This window comes from Theropithecus gelada, chromosome 13, assembly GCF_003255815.1.
Source record: "Theropithecus gelada isolate Dixy chromosome 13, Tgel_1.0, whole genome shotgun sequence".
Classification (NCBI taxonomy): Eukaryota; Metazoa; Chordata; class Mammalia; order Primates; family Cercopithecidae; genus Theropithecus; species Theropithecus gelada.
In genome coordinates, this window is record NC_037681.1 from 53,778,552 (window position 1) to 53,788,928 (window position 10,377).

Here is a 10,377-nt window from a genome sequence, read left to right on the forward strand (position 1 = left end):
GGGTTCAATTTCAGCATCCTTCCTTTAAGACCAAGAAGTTCCTAGCAGGTGGGTTCCTGGGGGCGTTGCATACTCACCGAGGTGCGCAGCCTCTCAAGGATAGAGAGGGAACAGAGAAGAAAGCAGCTGACAAGGGGAAAATGGTTCATAAAGAACTTTCCCACATAAGAGAACTGGGTAGGCACTAATTAGCCTCTGCTAAGATTTTAATAGTGAAAAGGAGTTGCTGTTATTTCATTTATTCTATAAGCATTTGTTAAATGCTTATTTTGTACCAGGCATTGTGCTAGCCCTGGGAATATGGAAATGAGTAACAAGTCATCTTTGACCCCATAGCTAGCTCAGAAGACAGATGGGAGCCCAACTAACCATAAAGCAATGAGGTAAGTAAAGTAATTAATAGAACCTAGAATTCAGTGTTATGGAAACAAAGCAGAACCAACTGATTCTACCCTGGAGGGCATGGGGATGTCGAAGTCTTTTTTTTTTTTGAGAGTCTCACTCTGTCGCCCAGGCTGGAGTGCAGTGGCACAATCTCGGCTCACTGCAAGCTCTGCCTCCCGGGTTCACGCCATTCTCCTGCCTCAGCCTCCCGAGTAGCTGGGACTACAGGTGCCCATCACCATGACCGGCTAATTTTTTGTATTTTTAGTAGAGACGGGGTTTCACCGTGTTAACCAGGATGGTCTTGATCTCCTGACTTCGTGATCCGCCCACCTCGGCCTCCCAAAGTGCTGGGATTACAGGCATGAGCCATCACGCCCAGCCGGGGATGTAGAACTCTTAAGAAGATGAAGTAATTGGAATTGTATGGGCTTAAAGTTCACTAGGAAAAAAAAAAAAGAGAACCACACAGCCACTTCACCTGCTCCTTCCTTTTTTGTCAAATAATGTATGTCTGGTCTTCCAGAAATAGCACTGGACTTGGCATCTCAGAGCACTCACCTGGGTCCTAATTTCTGTCTCTTCCACGGCCAGTTATGCAACCTCGAACAAGTCTCTTTCTATCTTGTCACTTTTTTTTTTTTTCAGTCAGTAATGTGAACTCTGAAATCCCTACTGTGTCAAAAACGTCAAATTCCTTTTCTTTTTATCATACAATCTTTCCCAGCTTGATTTCTTAATCTTAGTTAACTGTGATCACATTAACTATTTGCTACCTTAGAATGGCTTAATGAAACCCTTGAGCCATAGTCATTCTCTGCAGAGCTGGGTGTTCCAAATGGACATTCCGTAGAGGCATAAAAACAGGTGGTAAACGCTCTAACAACACAGGGGCATTCTGTGAATTACAGCTTCAACATTCGAAAGACTGGACATGAAAAAGATAGATTGGATTCTAAATCCACTGGCATTTTGACAAGAAATTTCAACTTTCCTTTTGCCAATGTAAAAAAAGAAGACCTTCTTTAAATGCGATTTTAAATGTCTTAAATTTCTGAGTGGTTTTTAAAAGATTTAGAAGTTTTAGCCATCCATTTGTGCAAATTTTTCACTGATAGTGACTATTAGAAATCCGAGAGATTAAATTAAAAGTCTCGATCAGGAACTGCAGGTAGTCCTTTCAAAGATAAAACCTATTTAAAAGTTTGCAGATGTAAGGTCAAGTTTCTCAATAATACTTTAAAAGTACTTTATTAGGAAGTGTTATAAAATTATTCAATATTTAATTTTATACCTACTACATAATCTTAATTTTAAAAGTATTATATAAAGAAAATTTAATTTTTTTAACCAAGCTCCACTTAAAGGACTCAAATCCCCTCCCATTAATCCCAGTCTGCCAAATAGACATCCCGTGAAACAGATGTTTTGCCAATCTGTGAAAAACACTGGAAAGCATTATTTTAGGGTGCATACCTATGGGTGGAACAATTCATTTATTTTATAGTCATCCTTTCCCTTTCTGATCTGCAGAGACAGTTGTGCTGTAAATTTTCATCCATGCATAGGTCTGTTTCCGAACTCTATGTCCAATTCCATCACGTTTTTTCTATCTGTGCATCAATGTTATACTGTTTTCATTATTAGGGCATTTTTATAAGTCTTCATTTCTGGTAAGGCAAATTCCTCTACCTTCTTTTTTAAGGAGTGTGCTCACTCTTTGATTTTTAAATAATTAATGAGCAGACATTATTTTTTGAGCAGTTTTACATGTATAGAAAAATTGAGGGGAAAGTATAGACAGCTCTCATACAGCCCCTCATCCCCACTCCTGCCTCCAGGTTCCCTCATTAATATCTTACACTAGTGTAACACATTTGTTACAATGGATGAGCCTCTGTTGATACTTATTAATTAAAGTTTATAGTTTACACTAAGGTTCTTTGTGTTACACATCTATGGGTTTTGACAAATATATAATTACATGTATTCACGAATATATCATACACAATAGTTTCAATGCCCTACAAATCCCCTGTGCTCCCACCTATTCATCTGACCCTTCCTCACTTCCCCATCACCCAAACCCCTAGCAACCACTGATCTTTTTACTGTCTCCATAGTCTTGCCCAAAAAACGTGGTTGGAATTACATAATATGTAGCTTTTTCAGATTGACTTTTTTCACTTAACAATATGCACTTGAGATTCCTCCATTTCTTTTCATGGCTTAATAGGTCATTTCTTTTTAGTGCTGGGTAATATTCCATTTTATACATGTACCACAGTTTATCCACTCACCTATTGAAGAACATCTTTGTTGCTTCCAAGTTTTGACAATGAGGAATCAGGTTATTCTAAACATCTGCGTGTAGGTTCTTGTGTAGATGTAAGTTTTCAGCTTCTTTGGCTAAATGTTAAGAAGTACATACAGCTGCTGGATTGTATAGTAAGAATATGTTTAGTTTCGTAAGAAGCTGGAAAATGTCTTCCTGAGTGGCTGTACCATTTTACATTCCCACCAGGAATGAATGAGTGTTCCTGTTGCCCCATATGTTTGTCAACATTTGTTGGTGTCCGTGTTTTGGATTTTAGCCATTCTAATAGGTTTGTAGGGTATCTCGTTTTAATTTGCAACTTGCTAGTGACATACGATATAGAACATATTTTCACTGCTTATTTGCCATCTGTATATCTTGGTGAAATACTGTATCTTTTCAGGTCTTCTGTCCTTTTTTTTTAAATTGGGTTGTTCATTTTCTTATTGTTGGGTTTTAGGAGTTCTTTGTATATTTTCCATATATCTTTTACCAGATACATGTTTTACAAAGATTTTCTCCCAGTCTGTGGCTTCTCTTTTCATTCTCTTAAACCCATTGCTTTTTATAAATTTAGGATCTGTTTAAGTTAAAAAAAAAAAACAAAACCCTGTTGGGATTTTTAATAGAATTACATTGATTCTATAGATAGTTTTGGGGGAAATAACATATTTACAATATTGAGTCTTGTCCATGACATTTATTTAGATTTCATTTAATATTTGTCATAAATATTTATAATTTTCTTCATAGAGGTTTTACTAATATTTTAGATTTATTCTAAGTATTATATTTTGTTGCTGTTGGAAATGTTATTATTTTTAAAGATTTGTGTTTGATAGTTTGTTTCTGGTGTACTGAAATACAATTGACTTTTAGATACTGATCACAACCTTGCTAAATGCTCTTCTCAGTTCGAATAATTTACCCTAAGATTATTTGGGGATTCTGTGAATGGCAATTTTGTTTCTTCCTTTCCAGTCTTCATATTTTTAATTTTCATGTCTATTAAACTAGTTAAAACTTAGAGGGCAATGTTGAATTATAGAGAGGTGATAGCAGGTATACTGATTTTAAAGAAAATCCTTTTACTGTTGCTCTATTAAATATAATGCATGCTTAAATGTTTTTATGTATACCTTTTCTAGGGTAAAGAATGTTCCTTTCATCCCTAATTTGGTAATGGGCTTAATGTAAATATAAGTGTTGAATTTTATTTATATACTTATTTATTTTTTTTTTTTGTAGCTAAAGAAAAAATTCCTTTTGCTTTTGTTGTCCACAGAAACCAATTATAACTCAAGAATAAATCTCTGACTCTGAAACGTGCCTGAACTGGCCTCTGCTTGACAGCATTACCCAATGGGTCATCCCAGAAACCCAGGCCCCTCAGGATTATCAAAATATTTCATTGATTTATTGAGATAATAAGGTATTTTATTATTCCTCCTTTAGCCAGGAAATTAAGTTAGCCAATTACTGGAAATTATAATTTGATTTCTCTTAAGCAGTATGTAACTCCAAGTATATACCTTGGCGCAAAATTAAAATCATGAGTTAAACATATTTCCAGTGGAGTTAGCCTAGGAAACATTCAGTTCAGAGACATTGGACAGACAAATGCAGTATCCTAGCATCTAGGAAGGGCAAAGTTACTTCATTTATTCTGGCAGCATACCCACCCCACACCACCATGCAATGTGCCTATATTGAAGACAAAACACTCAACAACCTAGAGTGGGGATGAGGGAGGGAGAAGTAGGAAACAGGAAAAGAGTGAGATTCTCTAGCAGCAGAGCATAGCGAGTGGATGTTGTCTAGTGAGCCAATGGAAGCACTGCTGTAGTGTAAGAGTCCAGTTGTATTAGAATCCATTAATTTTTCTTTGTGTTTATTGTATACTAATAGTAAAATATTTACTGTGCGTATTAGCATGAAATAGGCATCCGCCACATTGTTTTCTTGCTGGATGCTTTGTCCCAAGTTTTTACTGATGCCTTTGGTTTCAGGTACTTTGGCTATTGTATAGAAAACTGTTGGGCAGGAACGGTGGCTCCCGCCTGTAATCCCAGCACTTTGGGAGGCCAAGGTGGGTGGATCACCTGAAGTTGTGAGCTCAAGACCAGCCTGACCAACAAGGTGAAACCCCACCTCTACTAAAAATACAAAAATTAGCCAGGTGTGGTGGTAGAGGCCTGTAATCCCAGCTGCTCAGGAGGCTGAGGCAGGAGAATTGCTTGAACCCAGGAGGTGAAGTTGGCAGGGAGCTGAGATTGTGCCACTGCACTTCACTCTGGGCAACAAAAGCAAAACTCCATCTCAAAAAAAAAAAAAAAAAAAAGAATATTGTTCATATATATTCTGTTTTGCTAGTTGATTTCTATTAGTGTTTATGAAAGTTTATTCAAATTTATTTCAAGTTATTTACTTTTGCTTTCCATTATTTGTTGGAAGATTGTATTGATATCTATCTAGTATTCTATGTAGGATTATAGGATTTATAGGATTTCATTTACCAATAAATTCATTCTGTTTTATAGTCTACTCAGTGCCAAAAGTCACAAATGCTGAAATCTTTCTCTCTCTCCTCTCCTTCTTTCCCTCTCTCCCTTCCCTTCCTTTCCCTTTCTTTTTCAGTCTCACTCTGTCCCCTTCCCTCCCCTCCCCTCCCCTCCCCTCCCCTTCCCTTCCCTTTCTTTTTCAGAGTCTTACTCTGTCACCCAGGCTAGAGTGCATTGGTGCAATCTCGGCTCACTGCAACCTCCGCCTCCTGGGTTCAAGCGATTCTCTTGCCTCAGTCTCCCATGTAGCTGGGATTACAGGTGTGCACCACCATGTCTGGCTAATTTTTTTTTTTTTTTTTTTTTTTTTAGTAGAGACAGGGTTTCGTCATGTTGGCCAGGCTGGTCTCAAACTCCTGACCTCAGGTGATCCGCCCGCCTCAACCTCCCAAAGTGCTAGGGTTACAGGTGTGAGCCACCACACCCAACTGAAATATTTATTTTTAACCACGTGATATTATATATTTGTAGAATTAGTAGAACATTGTTACATAACCATAACCAGTGGTTTTCATTTGGACACCTGTATATAGTATACCGTATCTGTAGAATCACTTAAAAAACTGTTTAAAACAAGTGGGAAGAAAACTACTTTGATTTTTTTCCCCAGAATTTTCTTGTAAAATTGGCATGCTTTATATTTCAGTAAATAAGTAAATATAGATATAGATGTGGATTAAATATAGATATTGACCTTATATTGGATGCCATCTGTGTGCCTTCATCTTCACATTCTTACGACTTTTATGTAGAGTTGGCACAGCATGCTCTGGAAGTTATTTTTTTGTTTTGTTTTGGTCTGGGCCAGTCCCTGGGAACCAGCTGCTTGAACCAGTGGGTACAAGAAAAAACCCTGTGGTCTCTGTGCCCTCACCCATCGGCACCGCTTCGATGGCCTACAAACCCTCAGGAGAAAGCAAACAGAGACCTGGGTGGTGTTTGTTTTTAGTGTCAAGGAATGACGTCACTGCCTGACACTATGACTTTGAGTAAATTGGTTGGCGGATGGGCACAGAAAAATCAAACCCTGGTTAAGAGGCCACATCATTAGCACACAGAGAACAGTATATTTGCATTTCAAAAGCAGAAAACATTAACCTTTTATGAACTTTGGGTAAACTGGATGGTGTTTGTCGAGGCCAAAAAAGTGCAGTTTGTAAAACATGCATGCTATGCTTGGGCCGATTATTTTTCTTTTAGACTAAATCTGGTGATAACAATTTTATTTATTTTTCTCTAGGGGGTTGGCAAAGGCGCTTGCTTGTTTAATATCAGCGTGTTATGAATATCTTCAGAATTGAACAAAAGGTTATATAATCCCCAGAGTACACTTTCAAAAGAGGACCTACGGACACTCAAAATTCTCTATGACCAGGGCCAGGTGTTGTTCCTTTTTTGTTTCCATGGGTTCCAAGCCATCCATCTAGGAACCAACAATTATAAAATCACAGATTAAAAAATAACTTCGAAATGACCAGTTGGGACTTAAAGGTGAATCTGTGAGGTTCACTCTCTATAAGGTTGTGAATATGCCGTGGGCTTGGGAAAGCAAGAAGGGGTTGAGTGTGCCGGCAAACACGAGGGCTTTAATGATTCTCCCCTCATTAAGTACAAGTAACTCTTTTTTTTTTGAGACAGTTTTGCTCTTGTTGCCCAGGCTGGAGTGCAATGGCATGATCTTGGCTCACCACAACCTCTGCCTCCCAAGTTGAAGCAATTCAGCTGCCTCAGCCTCCTGAGTAGCTAGTATTACAGGCATGCGCCACCACGCCTGGCTAATTTTGTATATTTAGTAGAGAAGGGGTTTGTCCATGTTGGTCAGGCTGGTCTTGAACTCCCAACCTCAGGTGATGCACCCACCTTGGCCTCCCAAAGTGCTGGGATTACAGGCATGAGCCACTGCGCCTGGCCCAAGTAACTCTTAAACTGGCTGCTTATGGAAGCCTACGATCTTCTTCAGGATCATAAGAGGACCAAATGAAGTTAACTACTTTTGAAATCAAGGAAACACAATACAAACTTGTATGGTAGGCTAGCATTGCAAGTTAGTCACTGAGCTTGAATGAATACATTTGGGACTTGGCAGTGGAAAACATAAAGACTAGGGACTTTTCATCATATTTGCCTGAGAGCACCACCACTGGATGGCAGTAAAAATCCTTGGATTCCCATCTATTCTTTGATTTTCTTTCTACTCATTAGCTAGCCTTTTTTGTCCATTTAAAAGTGCCATACTTTTACAATTAACTTTGACCAGAACACCTTAATGTGATATGCATATGACATGTTAGGCTCAAGTTCCAAAATTTAAAAATAAGAAAAAAAAGATAATTATGTGCATTGTGGTTGAAACAAGATAAAGGGATTTGGATGATCGCAAGAGTCAAGCAGTTTCTCCATTAGTTAAGATCAATACTCAACCACTCTCATTTTTAAAATCAAATTCGGTTCAAAGTGATTAGGTATTAATTACATAGGTCTTATGGGGACTTCAAACTTCTAAATGCAGGGGGAGAATAATTGTCTCAAAATAAGGACACAGGAGTTATTTTTTCACTGGTTATCTTCAAAATTGAACAAAAGGTTATATAATCCCCAGAGTACACTTTCAAAAGAGGACCCACAGGCACTCAAAATTCTCTATGACCAGGGCCAGGCGTGGTGGCTCACGCCTGTAATCCCAGCACTTTGGGAGGCTGAGGCGGGCGGATCATGAGGTCAGGAGATGGAGACCATCCTGGCTAACATGTGAAACCCCGTCTCTACTAAAAGTACAAAACATTAGCCAGGCATGGTGGCGGGTGCCTGTAGTCCCAGCTACTCGGGAGGCTGACACAGGAGAGTGGCGTGAACCCGGGAGGTGGAGGTTACAGTAAGCCAATACCGCGCCACTGCACTCCAGCCTGGGCGACAGAGCTAGACTCTGTCTCAAAAAAAAAAAAATTTCTGTGTCCAAAAGTGAATTTATCATCTTAACTTCCCGGCTTATTCATCTACGCATTCATTCATTTACTCAACAAATATTTATGGAAGACCTACCAGACTAGTGCTGGGCATTGGGAATACAGCAGCACAGACAAGGCTCCTCCTTCCACAAAGTTTAGATAATCTCTGCCTTGTCTAGCTGTCCAACTCAAACTCTGAAAGTCACTCCCCGCTCCCTTCGCCTCATCTCACCTTCCATTGTCTTCCAGATAAATCTTCTTTTTTTTTTTTTTTTTTGAGATGGAGTCTCACTCTGTCGCCCAGGCTGGAATGCAGTGGCACAATCTTGGCTCACTACAACCTCCACCTCCTGGGTTCAAGCGTTTCTCCAGCGTCAGTCTCCCGAGTAGCTGGGAGTAGTGGCACGTGCCACTGCATCCAGCTAATTTTTGTATTTTTAGTAAGAGACGGGGTTTCACCACGTTGGCCAGACTGGTCTCAAACTCCTGACCTCAGGTGATCCACCCACCTCGGCCTCCCAAAGTGCTGGGATTACAGGTGTGAGCCACCATGCCTGGCCTCTTCCAGATAAATCTGTGTGTCCCCTTGCTTGCCTCCTCAGCCTCATCTCAGGCTGTGTGCCCTCTCGCTGTCTCTCTCTAATAACCTGATGTGCAGTCGCAAGAAACTTCTTTTAATTCCGTGATTGTAACTCACTCTTTATACCTTTGGGATTTGCCCGCAATTGGTTCTTGCTTGGAATACTTCTCTTCTTCTTCCTACCAATACTCCTTGGCCTGACTAACTGCGCCTTTAGGGGTCAGATTAAGTGTCACTTTTTCAAGGGCACCTTGGTTATCTGGGTTCTCACTGTTAGCTGGTCAGTGGTTGGCAGCTGCAGAATCTTACATGGGCATGTGCTTTCTTGGACCACTCCTGCCACCACTGCAAGTGGGTCTTCTGGAAAGCAGACTGTGAGATGGAGATTAGCACACAGGGATCAAATTCGGGAGTGTTCTTGGGAATAATACCCCTAGAAGAGAAGAGAAGAAAATCAATATTGGGTAGAAGAAGAAGAAGGATTATGATGCAATCTCAAAAGACTTTCTATCTCATTACAACCTTCTAAAGTTCTGTTGCTTACAGGTTTTCTTTGAAACAAATTGCATTGTTGATAGTAAGAGTATTATGCACATTCCAGCATCAATTTCTTGGTGCATTAGCTCCCCAGTGAATGACACGTTGGATGAACACCACTGAGATGAATATCTCTGTCAAGGTTTCCGGAAATCTTGTTGTTCCTCTGCAGAAATGCCTTTTATTATTATAAATTCAGTGGTTATACTTTAAAAGTTTTCCCATAAAATATTGTTTTTTAAAAAGAAATTATTTATCATTGAGATATTCTTTAGTCTGATTTTCCAGTGTGATTTTTTTTTAAAGTGCTTTGTTAAAAAGCAGTTCTTTGGCCGGGCGCAGTGGCTCACGCCTGTAATCCCAGCACTTTGGGAGGTCAAGGCGGGTGGATCACCTGAGATCAGCAATTCAAGACCAGCCTGGCCAACATGGTGAAACACCATCTCTACTAAAAATACAAAAATTAGCTGGGCGTGGTGGCAGGCACCTGTAGTCCTAGCTATTCAGGAGGCTGAGGCAGGAGAATGGTGTAAACCCGGGAGGTGGAGCTTGCGGTGAGCTGAGATCCGGCCATTGCACTCCAGCCTGGGCGACAGGAAAAAAAAAAAAAGGCAAAGCAGCTCTTCAAGAATGTAACTAATGAAATAGAATACAAAAAATGCCATAAGCTGAGACATGGTAGTACCTATACTTTCACCCAAATGCATGGCCAATACTAAGTTCTTTCTTTATATCTTCAGTAATATTTACTATGTGACTTCCCAAAAAAATTGCTGACAAAAAAAAGTGAATTTTAGTTTTTGGCCTTTTGTTTTACAATTATTTCAACATTTTTTGTTGTGGCAGGAAGAACCAGAGACCCCAGTGGTTTGTGGCTTTTGTTCCTTAACTGTAAAATAAAAAAACTCAAAAGAAGTTTCTGAGCAATTATTAGTAGGTTTTGTGAAATTTCTCAAAAACTGGGTTGGTTCATATAACTTTAAACATCTGAAAAACTGCTGAAATTTTTCTTTGTTTGTGAATGTTTGACCTTCAAATATCTTGTTAATCATA